Here is a 17293-nt window from a genome sequence, read left to right as displayed (position 1 = left end):
TATCACCTAATATTAAGAATAAAGATAATTCATGATGCATTCTTCCAGTGAGGATCCCAGGGTTTCAGTTAACTCAATTTGGAGCATGTGTCTGTAGAACTCACAATTTATTCAAGTTTGTCTCTTAAAATTTCCCTTAGAACATTGTAAAAGCTGCATTATCTCCATTATCTCCATACAGGAGCTGAAAAGGGCTATGAAACACTGATGTGTGTGTGTCTAAGGCATTTACAAGGTAAAAAAAAAACCCAACAAAACTTAAAAACATCATTATTTTAACTGTGAGGTGGAACTAGAGAGAGAGGAACCATACCCTAGTGAATGTGTGATACACACCCAGCATGATGGTTGCTATCCTCTTTTAACTTCCTAAAGGCTGAGAGAGAAGCAAGGAACGCAACATAAAAGCTGCAGCAGAACTGAAATGTACAGTCCTGAAATCTGCTGCACAAACCAAGTTTCAGCTCTGTCCATAAGAAGTTTGTGGTACCAAGGTGCTGCCTTCCACGAGAGTTTTTCCTGAGCAAGTGTACACGACCAGATCCCCAGTATTTATTTTTATCATGGTGGCTGCAGTATCAGTATCTACAGGGGCTTCTTGTAAAACACTGAGACATAAAACAGGTTTATCAGAAACCAAGTTCTATTTGGTATTTTGGTATCTATTTTGATACCACACAGGGAAAAAAAAAATCATTACATAAGTTGAAGCATGCTAAAAATAGCAGCCAACTGCATTCCTACATTCCCTCATTAACTCTTCCATTAACTTTGTAGGTGATCCCCTGGTCCCTGCAGACAAAAAAGATCAAGAACACAACTCTGTGTGAAGGGAAAAAAAAAAAAAAAGAAAAAAAAAAGTAGAGATATAAAACTGTGTTAAAGAAAAAAACCAGGACACACAGAAAAAAAAAAAAAGGAGATTACAAATGAAGGTGAGGACAGGCAGGCAGGGACAAAACCCTGACTCCTAAAATAGATGAGGAAATAGTAGTAGCTTCCAGGCTTTCCAGCAGGATAAGCATTACAGACACTAGACTGGTGCAGCCCACAGGAAAGAAAAAGAACATTGCAAGCAGAACTGCTCTGGGGAGGGCAGGGAAAAGTGGAAATGCACCAACAGCAAGAGGGGGCAGTTGTTCAGCAGAGCCACGGGAGGCATTTTAGTGCAGCACTGACAGCCCTGGTGCCTCTGCAAGAACTAGTTCATGTATAGATGTGCTACAGCCTCGGGAAATGCAAAGGCCACTGTGGACCTCACTGCTGGGATACAACATGTGGGAAAAGTCCAGCGAGAAGCGTGGAGGAGGCAGATGGGAAAAAGAAAGTTAGAACTTGTAAAAGGGCAAAATATTTTTAGATAGAATTTTTAATAAAACTCTACCTCAGCTACTTGCAACTTGCTGTTCACTTAAGCTGGTCTGGGCAGAGTTTGAGGAGTTTTCTGGAAAATATTTCAGGATAAATCCTCCTAAAGAGTCAAGCTGAGAGCAAAAATGAACTGCCCACTGTGAAACGCTCATGCAATTATTTGCCAGGACAAACCCCCAGCAACGTTTTTTTTGTGGACAGAGGATCATTTTGCCACTTGAAAACACTGGTTTGGGTCGCTTCTAGGGTATGTTTTCCTGTCTTCTTATGCCCTGCCCTGTGGAGATAGAGCATGGAATGGAATTCCTGCTATTATTATTGATAGTAATTATTAATTATTATTAATAACTGCCTGTTATTTCTGTAGGTTTATTTGTTATATAGAGAAATAAAGGTGGGGAGGGGAAGGAAGGAAGTGGCGGAAGGAAGGGAGGGAGGAAGGGAGGGAGGAAGGGAGGAAGGAAGGAAGGAAGGAAGTGGCGGAAGGAAGTGGCGGAAGGAAGGAAGGAAGTGGCGGAAGGAAGTGGCGGAAGGAAGTGGCGGAAGGAAGTGGCGGAAGGAAGTGGCGGAAGGAAGGAAGGAAGGAAGGAAGGAAGGAAGGAAGGAAGGAAGGAAGGAAGGAAGGAAGGAAGGAAGGAAGGAAGGAAGGAAGGAAGGAAGGAAGGAAGGAAGTGGCGGAAGGAAGGAAGGAAGGAAGTGGCGGAAGGAAGGAAGTGGCGGAAGGAAGGAAGTGGCGGAAGGAAGGAAGGAAGTGGCGGAAGGAAGTGGCGGAAGGAAGTGGCGGAAGGAAGTGGCGGAAGGAAGTGGCGGAAGGAAGTGGCGGAAGGAAGTGGCGGAAGGAAGGAAGGAAGGAAGGAAGGAAGGAAGGAAGGAAGGAAGGAAGGAAGGAAGGAAGGAAGGAAGGAAGGAAGTGGCGGAAGGAAGGAAGGAAGGAAGGAAGGAAGGAAGGAAGGAAGGAAGGAAGGAAGGAAGGAAGGAAGGAAGGAAGGAAGTGGCGGAAGGAAGTGGCGGAAGGAAGTGGCGGAAGGAAGGAAGGAAGGAAGGAAGGAAGGAAGGAAGGAAGGAAGGAAGGAAGGAAGTGGCGGAAGGAAGTGGCGGAAGGAAGGAAGGAAGGAAGGAAGGAAGGAAGGAAGGAAGGAAGGAAGGAAGGAAGTGGCGGAAGGAAGGAAGTGGCGGAAGGAAGTGGCGGAAGGAAGGAAGTGGCGGAAGGAAGTGGCGGAAGGAAGTGGCGGAAGGAAGGAAGGAAGGAAGGAAGGAAGGAAGGAAGGAAGGAAGGAAGGAAGGAAGGAAGGAAGGAAGGAAGGAAGGAAGGAAGGAAGGAAGGAAGGAAGGAAGGAAGGAAGGAAGGAAGGAAGGAAGGAAGGAAGGAAGGAAGGAAGGAAGGAAGGAAGTGGCGGAAGGAAGTGGCGGAAGGAAGTGGCGGAAGGAAGGAAGGAAGGAAGAAGGAAGGAAGGAAGGAAGGAAGGAAGGAAGGAAGGAAGGAAGGAAGGAAGGAAGGAAGGAAGGAAGGAAGGAAGGAAGGAAGGAAGGAAGGAAGGAAGGAAGGAAGGAAGGAAGTGGCGGAAGGAAGGAAGTGGCGGAAGGAAGTGGCGGAAGGAAGTGGCGGAAGGAAGTGGCGGAAGGAAGGAAGGAAGGAAGGAAGGAAGGAAGGAAGGAAGGAAGGAAGGAAGGAAGGAAGGAAGGAAGGAAGGAAGTGGCGGAAGGAAGGAAGGAAGGAAGGAAGGAAGGAAGGAAGGAAGGAAGGAAGGAAGGAAGGAAGGAAGGAAGGAAGGAAGGAAGGAAGGAAGGAAGGAAGGAAGGAAGGAAGGAAGGAAGGAAGTGGCGGAAGGAAGGAAGGAAGTGGCGGAAGGAAGGAAGGAAGGAAGGAAGGAAGTGGCGGAAGGAAGGAAGGAAGTGGCGGAAGGAAGGAAGGAAGTGGCGGAAGGAAGTGGCGGAAGGAAGTGGCGGAAGGAAGTGGCGGAAGGAAGTGGCGGAAGGAAGTGGCGGAAGGAAGGAAGGAAGTGGCGGAAGGAAGGAAGGAAGTGGCGGAAGGAAGGAAGGAAGTGGCGGAAGGAAGGAAGTGGCGGAAGGAAGGAAGGAAGGAAGGAAGTGGCGGAAGGAAGTGGCGGAAGGAAGGAAGGAAGGAAGGAAGGAAGGAAGGAAGGAAGGAAGGAAGGAAGGAAGGAAGGAAGGAAGGAAGGAAGTGGCGGAAGGAAGGAAGGAAGTGGCGGAAGGAAGGAAGGAAGTGGCGGAAGGAAGGAAGTGGCGGAAGGAAGGAAGTGGCGGAAGGAAGGAAGGAAGGAAGGAAGTGGCGGAAGGAAGGAAGGAAGGAAGGAAGGAAGGAAGTGGCGGAAGGAAGGAAGGAAGGAAGGAAGGAAGGAAGTGGCGGAAGGAAGGAAGTGGCGGAAGGAAGGAAGGAAGGAAGGAAGGAAGGAAGGAAGGAAGGAAGGAAGGAAGGAAGGAAGGAAGGAAGGAAGGAAGGAAGGAAGTGGCGGAAGGAAGGAAGTGGCGGAAGGAAGGAAGTGGCGGAAGGAAGGAAGGAAGGAAGGAAGTGGCGGAAGGAAGGAAGGAAGGAAGTGGCGGAAGGAAGGAAGTGGCGGAAGGAAGGAAGTGGCGGAAGGAAGGAAGGAAGGGGCGGAAGGAAGTGGCGGAAGGAAGGAAGTGCGGAAGGAAGTGCGGAAGGAAAGCTCTTGTGGCTCTTGCCAATTAATATAGTAGGGAAATAAAAGTGGAAAGAACACAGGTTAGAGCAGTGGATGGATGAGGTTGAGAACAAAAAACATATGGTTTGATTCTGGTAGCTGTGAGTCCATGGTGGAGAAAAAGGGACAAGCGGCAAGGAAAGCACAGGGAGGGGAGAGAACAAACCAGCAGCTTAGTGAAAGATAATAAAACAATGAATTTTAACGAAAAGGGAGATTTTGCTGTTTCTCCCAGTATCGCAGAGTACAGGCGGCCGCGGGAGCTGGCTGACTCCCGGTTGCGTAGGTCAGGCTGCTTGTTTGGCACGTCCTCAGGGACTCTTCCTGGTGCTTCCAGCTTCACTACACCAAGCCGGGTCACGCTGTCCCCGCGAGTCGGACACGGGGCCAGGGTTGCCCGATGCAGAAACTGCCACCACACCACGTCCTCTTCCTCGGAGCCGCAGGTTTCGAACCCGCGCCCCCGGGCAGCGCCCCGTGTTGAGCGCCCCAACACATCGAGCCAACACTGCAGTCCTGCCGGGTATCCCTGCGGCGGGGTGGTGATTCCTGTGCTCCGGCTCCTGTGCTCCTGCTGGCGTGGGATGTCCCCAGTGTCCTGTAATCGCGATTTCGGTGGGATGTTCCCCAGCGTCCTGTGCGTCCCGTAATTCCGATTTCGGTGGGATGTCCCCCAGCTCTCTGTGCCAGGCTGGCTGCGCTTCACCTGCTGGCCAAGGGAATGGAGGTGGCTGCCGTGGCACGGCCCCCGGGCACCTCCGAGGGGAGCCGTGGAGAGGGGACCCGGGCTGGAGCAGGTTCCTGGTGGCACTTGTCACCCCGTGGGGGGACCCGGGCTGGAGCAGGTTCCTGGTGGCACTTGTCACCCCGTGGGGGGACCCGGGCTGGAGCAGGTTCCTGGTGGCACTTGTCACCCCGTGGGGGGACCCGGGCTGGAGCAGGTTCCTGGTGGCACTTGTCACCCTGTGGTGGACCCGGGCTGGAGCAGCCTGGCCTTGAGGGACTGCGCGCCGTGGAAGGGTGACCCCCCTGCAGCAGTTTGTGGACAGCCCGAGGGATGGACTCACTGGAGGAATTCCTGGAGGAGTCTCCCGTGCCATGGACTCGTGTGGGAGAAGCTCGTGCAGAAGCACGTCCTGTGGGACGGAAGGACTCCCCTCCCTGAGCAGGGGCAGGAGCAGCTTGTGATGGACTGCCCGAACCCCCATCCCCATCCCCAGCAGCACTGGAGGAGGAGGCTGGGAAGGAGGGAGGGGTGGGAGGATGGAGTTTTTAAGATCTGTTTTTATTTCTCGTTTTCCTGCTCTGATTTTGTTGGCAATGAATTAAGTTACTATCCCCAAGATGAGTCTGTTTCACCCGTGATTGTGTTTAGAGAGCAGTTTCTCTCTGCCCTTAACTCATGGGCATTATGTTTTCCCTCCCCTGTGAGGGGAGTGGCAGAGTGGCTTTGGTGGGTGTCTGTCATCACAGCAGGTGACCCCATGGAAGGGCAGAGCCTGTGCTGTATCTGCTCAGAAATCCCTAGATCCTGTTCGACTTCAGCCACTAGACCTGAAATTATCTTGGGTTTTGTGGGGAAACAATCTGCAAACAGGGCAAAATCATATTGCAGACCAGAATATAAGGAGAGGAATAAATTTTTTTCCCCCCATATTTCATAACCATCATTTGAGTAACTGTCTACGGCGTATTTTAGGATATGGTTCTTCTGGCTCTTGCTAAATCTAAGGCAGTTTAGCCAAATTACAAAATTTTTAGGGTGTAATAAAAAGGGAGGGAAAGATATAATATCACATATTTTTAATAAAGTCTTGTAATGGTTAAAAGATCCTGAATACCCTGAGTATGCTTTGGTTCTGACTTGAAAGTTACCCTCCCCAGAAGATTTGATCTCACAGCTGTGGTCCTTCCTGTTGTTTCCCTTCCCTATTTATTGGAACAACTCATAACCCCTCTGAATTTTGTCATGTCTTTCTGTACATGACATTAATACTTCCCTATCCATACTGGAAATATTCACATAATGCTATTTGAGAAGAATGTGATCAGTCAGTTTAAACAGATCTGCCTTCAGATCTATTTAATATTGAAGAACATAATCAGTCATTCCTTTCAGGTTAGGTATACGCTGTGTAATGGGTGGGATTCATCTCTAATTTTAGCTGCCTGGAAAATTGCTATCTGAGCTAGTCATGTGGATTCCCTTTCAAAAGAGTGAGAATCTTGGAGAGATTGGAAAGAAATGTGCATCCCCAAAAGAAAATTCAGGCTTTCCTTCTTAAATGTTGACCTTGATTTGGGATGGATTCTGGATCCATCTTGGCTTCCCTGACACCTGGAACAGCCATGGCCAGTGATACAGAGATGGATGCACCTGAGCTGTGTCTCACCCCACATTTGTCTTCAGCTGACACTTCCAGGAATAACACAAGAGGTTTCACATGTTCACTTCACACCAGATTTTATCTGTATTTTTACATCTGGGTACTGGAGCATCCCCATCCAGAGATGCACAGGCAAGAAATTCAAGGGCAGAGCACCAACCTGTGTCTGACCAGTTTAGCTGCAGTTCATTTCTGTGGCTGCTCCCTGTGGCACTCATGGCAATCAACAGGTGTACAGCCTATGATGCAAGGTGATTTTTTTTTGTTTTGTTTTGTTTTGTTTGGTTGTTTTTTTGGAGATTTTTTTGATCAAGCAAACTGAAGGGGGGTAGCATTGGTAGGATGAAATCATAGGGGCCTAGCTCAGCTCTGCAAGACCTGGTGGTTCATTAGTCTGTATCTAAGTAGCCCTCAGTTGCCAGCTGATCCCAAGATGTGCTAGGAGAGAGCAAGAAAACAGTCAGGCTTCCTGCCTGAACAAATAGAGTTATTCTGTCAGAGATTGGGCATAATTTATAAGAACTCACTGCTTTCAGTTGAAGTAAACAGAGCACACTCAGAGCAAATTTACTTTCCCTTGGTTATCATGAAGGTAGAAACAGCAGATTTTTCTTCATGCTGGAAGAAAACAAGGGCTCTAGGGAAAAGGTCCCCAGCACAGAGGCTACTTTGGACATAATTCTGCATTCCTCCAGTGCAGCCTCCCTCAAATCATACTACCCTGGTTATGAGCAGAAATGTGCACACATTGCTCAGACTAATGACTGGAAACCACAGCTGGGTTTTTTAGGCATCCTATCTCCCTAGACTGCACCTTCCCAGACTGTATTCCCAGGGTCTGGGCACAGGGGAGCCAGTGATAGCACTCATGCAGTGAGAGCCAAGGGGAAAACCTTCAGCAAACCTGTTGTGAGCAGATTAGGTGAAGAAAATATTCTCACAGTCTGATGAAAAGGCTGCAGTCTCAATTTACAGGGCAACATGGAAATAAGGCACAGCACCAATCTCCTGAAATCCTTTAGCTCAGCCTCCCTGTGCAGTGCCAAGGGATAGAGTCAAGCACCTGGGAAAGGGGGACACACAGCCATCACCAGGAAAAGTTAGGCAGAAGGAAATGCCAGGGAAAGATTCATGCCTGGAGGAATTGACTTGGACTTAGTTCCTGAAAGCTGTTTCCAAAGGGAATTCTCAGCCATGACCCAAACTCACGTTTTTCTCACCGAAAGCTGCAAGCAGCACCTCTCCCACAACACCCTGAGCACTCATCCTGGAGATGAAAAAAGTACATTTCAAATTCAGTCTCTGCTCTGTTTCAAGAACATGCCTGATGGGACAGGAGAAGGCCTGAGTCACTGCTGTTAAGTATTCTGTGGGGAAACTTTTTTATGCCTTTCCTCTCACAGTTGTTCTGCTTTGAAAAGGCAACTAAACTCCAGCTGGGGAAAGGATGTGAATACCACCTTCCTCTTTTTTCCTGTGTGAAGTGGAACAGCTTCATGAAATGCACAGTTTCACCTTGGGGTGTGCAGCTCTTTTACAAAGGTCAGGAGACCCTGAATAACCCCACCTGCTGCAGGCTGGGTGGAGCAGTGGCTGTGCCTGGCAGATGGGCACTCTGACCATCCACACCAGGGGAAAAAAGAGTCCTTTTCCCAGCCTGTCTGCCTCAGGTGTTTTTGGACATGACTGGCAGCGGAAGCACAGAAGATCTGGGATTTTAGAGTGTGATGCACTCTGTTCAAAGAACCAGGGGGGTTCCCAAGGAGGCAGAGCTGTCATCACCCAGGAGGGAGCCAACCTGCAGGCCCTGCACTACACTCAGATTTGTCATGGTCATTAGAGTGACAGTCCATCAGTTTGGGAGAGATGAGCTCCTTGGAGTCCCTGGGACAGCTATAAAAGGCTTGAGAGTGGTGAGCTGGGAACCCTGCTAATTATTTGGCACCGCCACAAACCTCACAGCCAGAATTCCATCAGTGTCTGACTTCCTTGGCCAGTCCACAGGCCTGACATGAAAGCCTTTCACGATGAGCTCCTCCTAATCCATGCCCATTTGGCCACTGATGGACTGGCACATGTCACTTATCATGTCATACCTGCTCATATCTGCTAATCTGGTCCCTGGAACCCACCAGTCCTTCAGCCATGCAGTTACCCTCTGTGGGAGTCAGCAATGGTCAGCTCTCTTCTCTATCCTGGCTTTATTTGAAGGTATCAAATCAAATCAAAGGAGAGAAAGGTTACCTTGGACAGTTTTTCCACCAGTTTGTCATTTGCTGTAAAGTGGTTTGTAGAGTATTTCCATATCTACCCCAATTTTCCACTAATTGCTTACATGTAGGTTTTACAAGGTTTTTTTACAGGTTAAAAAGGCCTTTGCAGGTTGGTACTTTTCCCTCTCCTGGTCCCAAGAAGGTAAATACCTCATAATAACAGCAAAGACATAATAAAGTTGTGTCCAATCTTTTTTTTTTTGTATAAACGAAATGCACTGAACCCTTTAGGGCTCCTTTTGTGGCATTTTCTCCTGCCAGCCAATCATTTGTGACTCCTTTTTTTGTACCTTCCCAGCCTTTCTTTAGGGCAGTTGATGCCAAAACCTGATGTAGCATTTCAGTGTTGATCCCACTAATGCCATGTTCAGAGTTAACATCAGCCTGCTCCTGCCCTGCTTGCGCACTGTTAATCCAAGCATCCCATTAACCTTTTCTGGCCACGATGTAACTGTGGGAGCTCAGGCTGACCTGCTTATCCTTCCACTGCCAAATCCTTAGCTGAATCCATTCCTGCTGCTCCCAGCCTCCTGTTCTGGAGATGTGGCCTTCATTCCTGATTCCTAAAAGTGCATTTGGGCAGTCAGCTGCTTAAATACTTTTCACTTAAGTGAGTCAGGCTTATCAAGAAGTCAAGATTGTTGCATTGCAGCCGTTCTTGCCTTTTTGTTTACCATCCTGCATAAGTCACACACCTTAATCAGCAGAGGAGTTATATTTACTTCCAAATCACTGATTCAAATATTTAATCTCTTCAGGCCTAACACTGTCTCCAGTGTTAGGCCTGAATCAAATCTCTTAATCAAAACATGCCCATTAGAAGCTTTCCCAGTGCCTTGAGGGATGTTAGTTTACCTGTTGCTAAACTATTTATCTTATTTTATGATACTGTACAGTGTTGGATAGATTAGGATGGGATACCAAGTCAAACCTCACAAGAATGTAGCCAAATCACATGTCAGGTCGGCCAAATCCCATCCCTCAAAGTGTTCAAGGCCAGTTTGGATGGGGCTCTGAGCAACCTGGTCTAGAGGAAGGTGTCCCTGCCCATGGCAGGGGGCTGGAACTGGATGATCTTTAAGGTCCCTTAAAACTTAAACTTTTCTATTCTATTCTATTACTCTATTCTATTCTATTCTATTCTATTCTATTCTATTCTATTCTATTCTATTCTATTCTATTCTATTCTATTCTGTTCTATTCTGTTCTGTTCCATTCCATTCCATTCCACTCCATCTATCTAGAAGTATAAAATAAATATAAATATAAATATAAATATAAATATAAATATAAATATAAATATAAATATAAATATAAATATAAATATACATATATTCTATTCTTCTCTGAACAGAACTGGCACCAGTGGTGGCTCTGCAGCCATTGGCTTCTGATCCAGCAAGACAGAAAATACACAGCTACCCTATGTTTAGCACAATGTTTTTAAATGTTACCAAACCAATACTCTTTAAAGATTCCAGTGTAGGTTCAGCACTGACAGCGGCAGAAAACAGCTAAAATCTTTCTACTTTTATTTCCACCAAGGTGCACATGGACAGCAAGCATCTCTCCGTTTCCTTTTTCTGTTTTGAACCATTTAGATCGACTTCCCACCTCACCTGTGCACGCTCTGTGGACATCTGGAGTTTCCAGATGTAGCACCTGTGGTGAGAAGCTCCTTGCAGCCAGTCCTGTACGTGCTCACAGTGTAACAAATGTTCCATGGCAGCAGGGTGTGTTGTTAGGGGCAGGAGCACACACACTGGGCATCCCAAATTATCACAGCAGCTCCTCAGACTTCGCTCAGATAACTCTTTTAAGTAGAAGAGGACAGGCCAGATGGTTATGACAACTGTCCAGGCCGATGGAAGCATCTCCAGCATAATTTTACTCAAGATATTCTTCCAGTTTTGTAGAGCCTTTTGTTGGGAAAGGAAGGGGAAGAGGAGAGGATGGTTAGGGAAGGAAGGAGCCCTCAGGGAAGTTTTCACTGTTGAGCTCCCCACCATCCTATCTGAAGCAGATTGAAGGCTGGCACCTGCAGCCTCCCTGGCCAGTCTGAGCTGACAGGATCCTACAGAGTCACCTGAATTTGGCAGTTTTCCAATGTAATCTTTCTGGCCTGGAAAAAAATGACAGCTAGTTTTGTACTCTTGAGTCTGTGTCAGAGGTAATTCTAAAACTGAATAGCCATTTCATTCTCTTATAAGCCCCTCAACTCCCTCAGCTCCTTTAAGAGCTGAGTAGTAAACTAAATAAATAAAAAAAATCATGATATGTGGTGTTTGTAACCTTAATGTAAGAAAGACTAATTAAAGTCATAATGAAATAATTTCAGACTGCATTGTGCAATGTAGAGAATGAACAGGGCGACTGTTCCTGGCTACTCTTGGAGAGGTCATTTAATACAAGAGAACAAGACAGAGACAATTGCAATACAAGCTGCAGGACAAAGCAGAAAACTCTGTTTCCTCATATTTAGGATAACAGCCACTTCTGACCATTGCACAAGCTGAACAAAATCAGATTCCTCTTTACAGTGACCCAAGAGCTTCCTCTGCTAGGGTTTTTTCTTTTGGCAGTGACAGCCCAGAGCATATTTTCCTGTGAGAGAACTGTAAATACCTCACATGCCTGTGCACCCTCGTGTTGTAAAAGGCATTAAGGACAACCCAAGTACAGAGTTGTTACAGCAAAGCAGGAACCAGTTCCTGGCATGAGACTGAAGAGCTCAAAGAAAAGGGCATTTTCAAGCATGGCATAAAACTGCAGATCCATTCTCTTTTCTAACTAGGATTTTTCAGCACTCTTTTGCTAGAAGTAAGGAAATTTTTCTCAGAGCAGCAGGAGCACACTCATTGTTAGCAGCAGGCCAACTACAAACCTTTGTGCCTAGACAAAATATATTAAAAAAAAAAAAGGAAAAAAAGGAGGAGGAGGGGTTTATCTGGTTTCTATCTCAGTATCAGCTGAGCCACCCGCTGCTGCCAGCTGCTTGTCTGAGGCAGGCAGGTTGCTGGCAGTGAGAATCAGAGCAGGTTTCTCCTGTCAGGCTCTCACAGTCAGAACACATCCCTGCTCCCAGGGCTCCGTGCAGGAGCCTGGCCAGTGATCTGCCATGAAGAGGGAAGCAGTCACAACTCCCCTTAGTTTTCTTAGCTCAATCAGCATGCACTAACTTGGCATTCAAGAATTTTTCAGCTTATCCTTGCATTAATCCTTTTTTTTTTTTTTCTGTCTTCCCCTCCCGTCCTGGGTTGCCCAGTCTCTGCCAAAACACAAAATCAGGCTGCAGCTCTACGTGCAAGAGGGATGAGGGCATGTGCATTTTCTGTAACATGTGTGTGTTGAGGTCAAGGTGCATTCAACAGGCATGGTGACAGGGATGTGGGATGGAGAGACACGAGGGACCTCTCTCCTGTCCCACACAGGACCAAAATCTTGTTAGTGAGAGCCATCCCATTTATGCAGTTATTTAGAACTAGAGGAAGTGGCCTCAAGCTGCACCAGAGGAGGTTCAGCTGCTCACCAGGAGGAATTTCTTCGTGGAAAGGTTTTTTCAGCATTTGAAAGGGCTGCCCAGGGAGGTGGTAGAGTCACCATCCCTGGAGGTGTTCAAGGAACAGCTGGATGTGGCACTCAGTGCTCTGGGCTTGTTGACAAGTTGGGATTGGGCACAGGTTGGACTCAGCTGCCTTGGAGGTCTTTTCCAATCTAAATTATTCTGTGATTCTGTGATACTCAAAGCAGAGAAGGGAGGAAAAACACCAGTCATGAAAAGAGATGTGGTAAATAGACCCTTTCGGCAAAATCCTGGAAAACAGAGAAAAATTCTAGTGCCAGCTGTGTGCCTGCAGAGCCACAGATCCCTGTTGCTGCTGAACTCCCCATGCTTGCAAAAACTCCTGCTCTTTCTTCAAGACCCAAAATAATGCTCTGTCTGGGCCTGTGACACCACAGATCTGCTGACCCACCTCACCAGCTGTTGGCATGACAGACAAAGCCGGTACCTTCTTCCAAGTCCTGGAAGCTGGGAATGGAATCTTTTCCTGAGCCCCTGCAGCTGTGTTATAACGGAGGTGTCAAGGAGTTTGTGTTGCTGTGTGTTCCCTACAGACACAGAGGAGAGAAACAGCCATTTCTGGGAGGTTTCATCTCATCTGAAGCAGACACACAACACAGGGCACATGAATCATGTCCTGGAGGTGCTCATTTTTCTCTGTTGACAGCAGAGGCCAGCCCGAGGCGAGACAGATGCCTCATCCCTGTCACAGCATCACACAGCGAGCACAGCTGCATCCCTGGGAGGGAGCGAGCTGTGATTCCTGCCAGGATTCCTCCTTCCTCCTGGGCAGCCCTGCTGGGTGGCTGCCCCCAGGCCAAGGATGAGCTGCTCTTCCCGAGTCCATTTCTTCTGGAAAGACAGAAAGGAGAGGCCAGAGACTGTTCTGCTTATCCCTTTGGCACTTTAGGGCGGTTCAGGAGCCCGTGGCTGTAGGGTTATGGCACATCACGTGCCCTGCAAGCTGAGCATCACTGCAGGGACCCTCCTGAGGGCCTCTTGTTGCCATCTATTGCCAATCCATGTTCTCATTCCCTCCTTCCTCCTTCTCATTCCTGAGTACCAGGCACAGGTTTAAGGCACTGCCCATCAGAAGGGAAGAAATAAAAAGATCTTTTCCTTAAACACTAGTTAGGGTTTAATAACTAATGGCACAATATTCAGGCTCTTGTATGTGATACTCAAGAGGATAGCTCTCTCTGCAGCCATCCCTGTCCTTAGACAAGGGGAATGATTAGACACAGGAAATGACCTTACTGACAGTGAAGAAAAGTGACAGTTGGAATATCTCATTTTTTAATTAGCCAAAAGCTAATATTTAATTACATTTTTAATTCATGTGGAGTTTTTTTCATAGATAATTTGGCCATGCTCATGAAATTATATCTTTTTTTAATATTAGTTTACTTAAATTGCTGATTCCCTGAATCCAGTGTGAAAATCTCCACAAGGAATGACTGAAAAATATAAGAGCTCATAGGCTGCTTAAGCTTTCTGATTATGAGAAATCAAATAAAGATTTCAAATTTATTTCACAGACAATTAACCTTATAATGAGTTGAATAGTTTATTGCAGCAATGAGGCAAATAAAAATTTAGGAGCTGCTGTCAATATCTGACCAGAGTGACAATGAAGTGACTTTGGTAGTGTCCAACAAACACATCAGTGCCTCAGGGGGAGGCAGGTGACTGCTCCTGCCTCCCTGACTCCTTGAATTGTGATACCCTTACTTCTTGCACTAATCCAGAATATTAAAAAAAAAAAAAAAAACAAGAGGAAGAGGAGTTTGTGGAGCAAAAGCCCCCTTTTTCTCTGGGTATTTTCTGAGGGTTCAGGGCTGTGCTTTAAGCTGGTATTTAGGTGCTCAGAGAGACAGGTAGGATCACGCTGAGATTCCCACAGACACCTTTATCCCTTCCTTTTTTGGCTGTAATTCCCCCAGGAGCTTAAGTGCATGTGTAACCAGAGAGCTGCAGGGTGACCTGCAGGATGTCCAGCTCCCCTTGTGTGTCCAGCCTCTCCTTGCTCTGTGTCACCTCTCCAGAGCAATAAAACTTAGTAATTTCCCAACTCTCAGGCCATCTCATGTGCTGGGGAAGGAGGCACGGCTTGGAGAGAGAACTGAAGTGCATTTAAGCATTGCAAAGGCCATTGGAAGGAAGTGAATTTCCAGGCTACCCCGTGCTGAGCCAAAAATTGGTGAATTACTGAAGATTTTTGGTGCAAACAGGTCTTGGAGCAGCTGGTGCCGGTACAGGGAGCGCTATCTGGTGGCTCCTGCTGCACAGTGCAGCACTTTCTGATCCCACACCTTCATGGAGGGAGAGTTTTCCAAGTCTAATCAAGACTTGTGGAGGGTCAGATGTCCTGTTATATTCGTTCAGACTCATATTTAGAAAAAAAATAAAATTAAAATATGTTTCTTTACGAAGCTGGAAGTTGAGAAGAAGGAATAATTGGCAGTGAAATAGCTTTGAAGTCAGCCCACTCACACATATTTCTATATTTTCTAATTAATCCATTAAATATTTTCTGCTGTGGGATCCCATTGACTCACTGCAGCAGCTCAGCCAAGCTGGAAGAGCACAGGAGTGCAGGACACAAAGCTGGAAGTGTCTCCTGTGAGTCAAGTGTTGGTGTAGGAAATGCCCCAAACACCTGACAGGACCAAGCCATCCTAAAATCATTTTGAGTCGTTTCTAATCCTGTCTAACCTGTGTTGTGTTGCTGCAGCACAAGATCATGGTGAGACTAGAACAGGGCACATACAACACCAGCAACAACAGCTTATACATCCCTGAATTAAAACATCAATTGCTGCCACAGTTTCTAGCCCAATTTCACAAGCTAAAGATCAGGTGTCCCCCACAGCAAGAGGAATGGAGACAGATTTGACCTACAGTTCAGGAGAGCTTCAGTTTCTCAGGACAAACTTTTAAGTGGGGCCATGGGACAGCAAAGTGGATGTGAGCTGGACAAATCCCAGTTTTCCACTGCAAGCTTTCTAACCAGAAGTTGAGCACAGCCTTAAATTTTTTGATTGTTCAGAAACTGAGTGTTTAAAAGAACCAGTTAACACACATTGGCAGATGGGTGTGTTTATACACCAAAAAAAAGGTTTAAATCCAACTCCTTTTCAGCAGCAGCACAGTCTGGATCTGCTCAAAAAGGGAAAACTGGGTTTCCAGCAGGCAGATACACCAGCTTGATCCATTTAATAGTTGCTAAACAGGGATGTTATTGATTTAGGGCTCCAGAATGCAATGTCCTTAGACATCCCAGCTCCCATAAAAGTGACTAAAATGACACAGGTCTTCTTGGATTACCAACAGTGATATTTCTATTCCTGGATTTTTTTTCCCCACTAGTACACTTGGAAGCTGATGTCAGCAGCTTTTCTATTCCAAAGTCAATCACGAGGACCAGCCACAGCCAGTGGTAAAGCCCTGCAATATCCTGTGCAGGGAATGTGGGCCTGAGGAGGGGGCTGGCTGATGTCTCAGCAGGTTGTGCTTGTTTCCTGGCACCAGCTGCCAGACCCAAAACCCCCAGTTCCTTCTTCCAGGCCGTGCTGAGGGCACACATGCACCCCTTAGGCTATAGGTCAACATGTGCTTGGGATGTCCTGGAGTCCTACAGCACTCTCTTGCTGTTTGAGAGGAGGAAAGCAAGCAGCTAAGTTTGGGGAAGGCACATTGCTATGCTAGTTGTGACTTTGACCCCTCTTTTTCCTGATTGGTGTAACTTGAGTGTCTTCAGACACTTTAGTGTCTCACTCCAGTCTTTCTTCCAGCACAGATCCAGCTCCCTGCAGAGGGAACTTCTGGACCTGTGGTTTCCCTGTGATAATCCCCAATTCCTTCTGTTCCTCTGGCTTGTCACAGGCTGGGGGACAGTAGGGCAGATGTGGCATCCCCAGTGTTCCCCAGGCCTGTTTGGTAAAGTCTGAGAGCTTGTCCTCTTGTTTTCTCCTCCCTTTCAAGGTGTCGTTCCGTCATGAATCTACAATGACAAAGGCACTAAGGGGAATTCCTAGCACAGCCTAAATAATCTCAATTAGATAGAAGATGGCAAGTGAACAATCTGCTCTTTCAAGGCTTGGCTTTATCCAGGCCCAAACTGCCTGTGCCCTTGGGAATGCAGTGCAACAACTGGCTATGGCCCTGGTTCCACAGCTCCGTGATTTTCTCACACTGGTGAAGCAAAAGCTTTTGGTTATTGACAGCAGCTGGAATACTAAATTGTGGAAAAGTGAAATTGCTGGAAAAAGTCAGCTGAAGGTTTGAGTCTCATCTCATCAGTTCCAATAGGAACAGAACACAGTATTCCCTAAGACCTTGATCACAGCATGCATGAAGGGATTGGTAGGTAGCTCAGGTTTTTCTGGAACATAGTGTCAGTCTGTTCCAGGAGGGTGAAAAGCAAGTCTGAAGCAGGCAAAATGCCCTTTCTCAGTCACAGACATCCTGACACAAAAATGGAGGAACAGCTTAAATCCCACTGATATCAACAGGAGCCTGTTGCCTCGACATTTTGAGTGCCTTATCCTCAGCCATTTATTTCTCTGTCCCACTTGCTGCCTCTCTCTGAGAAGGGAATGTGCATGAGGAGCCCATCTGAATGCTGTTTGGGAGGGAGGAAGTGTTCCCCTGTGAAAAGAGGAGGTCTGGCTTCTCCTGCTCTCAATTTCAGAGAGTTCTCAGAGTCTAGACTCCACACTCTGGTGGTAGGGAGACTTCTACTGAAGCAGAAGTTAAAAAAGGATAGATTCAGTAGATCTTCTCTCTTGTTTGATTTAGCTCAAAGAGATCATCCTTCTGTGTAATCACACCAAGGTTAGCTCTGTTGTTGACTGCACTGGCCACCCTCTCCCCTTGTAGGTAGAAGAGACTCCAAATTACACGACAAAACAAGAACAGCAGATTCCTTCAGAATTCACAATTGTAAAAATAAAGGTTTTATTTGTAAAGCATCTTTGAGAAAATTGTTTAAAATACCACTTTTTTTTCCCCCAAAGA

Source organism: Pseudopodoces humilis, chromosome 2 (assembly GCF_049639895.1).
Source record: "Pseudopodoces humilis isolate 2021_Gansu_Grassland_sample_001 chromosome 2, ASM4963989v1, whole genome shotgun sequence".
In the NCBI taxonomy this organism is placed as follows: Eukaryota; Metazoa; Chordata; class Aves; order Passeriformes; family Paridae; genus Pseudopodoces; species Pseudopodoces humilis.
The sequence above is the reverse complement of the archived record's forward strand: the minus strand, read 5'-3'. Positions refer to the sequence as shown.